The sequence below is a fragment of the Arachis hypogaea genome, chromosome 4 (genome assembly GCF_003086295.3).
Source record: "Arachis hypogaea cultivar Tifrunner chromosome 4, arahy.Tifrunner.gnm2.J5K5, whole genome shotgun sequence".
NCBI classification, from domain to species: Eukaryota; Viridiplantae; Streptophyta; class Magnoliopsida; order Fabales; family Fabaceae; genus Arachis; species Arachis hypogaea.
This window is the reverse complement of record NC_092039.1, coordinates 29,000,300-29,001,411: the sequence shown is the minus strand read 5'-3', so window position 1 is coordinate 29,001,411 and position 1,112 is coordinate 29,000,300. Positions and strand designations below refer to the sequence as shown.

At 40.0% G+C, this 1,112-nt stretch overlaps 1 non-coding gene across 1 annotated transcript; it reads left to right on the top strand.

Annotated features, from left to right (window-relative positions):
* Nucleotides 1-798: 798 nt before the first annotated feature.
* Nucleotides 799-902, top strand: LOC112798682 (small nucleolar RNA R71). Its single transcript, XR_003200281.1, has one exon. It is a non-coding gene; the product is annotated as a small nucleolar RNA R71 (small nucleolar RNA).
* The last annotated feature ends 210 nt before the right edge of the window (nt 903-1,112 follow it).

Sequence of the window (1,112 nt, the reverse complement as noted above, 5' to 3'; positions counted from 1 at the left end):
ACGTCCCATGAGGTCTTCCTCATTGGGATTCACGTCCTTCTCATCCCTTGTGCATTCAGCCATATTGATTACATCAATGGCCTTGCACTCTCCTTTTGGATTCTCTTCTGTATTGCTTGGGAGAATATTAAGAGGAGTTTCAGTTAATTTCTTGCTCAGTTGGCCAACTTGTGCCTCCAAATTTCTAATAGAGGATCTTGTTTCACTCATGAAACTTAAAGTGGCCTTAGACAGATCAGAGACTAGATTAGCTAAATTAGAAGTGCTTTGTTCAGAATTCTCTGTCTGTTGCTTAACCTATTTCGTCCACCATTGTTAAAGCCTTGTTGAGGCTTTTGTTGATCCTTCCATGAGAAATTCGGATGATTTCTCCATGATGAATTATAGGTGTTTCCATAAGGTTCACCCATGTAATTTACCTCTGCCATTGCAGGGTTTTCAGCATCATAAGCTTCTTCTTCAGAAGATGCCTCTTTAGTACAATTGGATGCATTTTGCCATCCATTCAGACTTTGAGAAATCATGTTGACTTCCTGAGTCAACACTTTGTTCTGAGCCAATATGGCATTCAGAGCATCAATTTCAAGAACTCCCTTCCTCTGAGGCATCCCATTATTCACGAAATTCCTCTCAGAAGTGTACATGAATTGGTTATTTGCAACCATGTCAATAAGTTCTTCAGCTTCTGCAGGCATTTTCTTTAGGTGAATGGATCCACCTGCAGAATGGTTCAATGACATTTTGGAAAACTCAGATAGACCATAATAAAAAATATCTAATATGGTCCATTCTAAAAACATGTCAGAAGGACACTTTTTGGTCATCTGCTTGTATCTTTCCCAAGCTTCATAGAGGGATTCACCATCTTTTTGCTTGAAGGTTTGAACATCCACTCTAAGCTTGCTCAACTTTTGAGGAGGAAAGAATTTATCCAAGAAGCCCGTGACCAGCTTATCCCAGGAGTCCAGGCTATCTTTAGGTTCTGAGTCCAACCATGTTCTAGCTCTGTCTCTTACAGCAAAAGGGAAAAGCATGAGCCTGTAGACTTCAGGATCTACTCCATTTGTCTTGACAGTCTCACAAATCTGCAAGAACTCAGTTAAAAACTGATA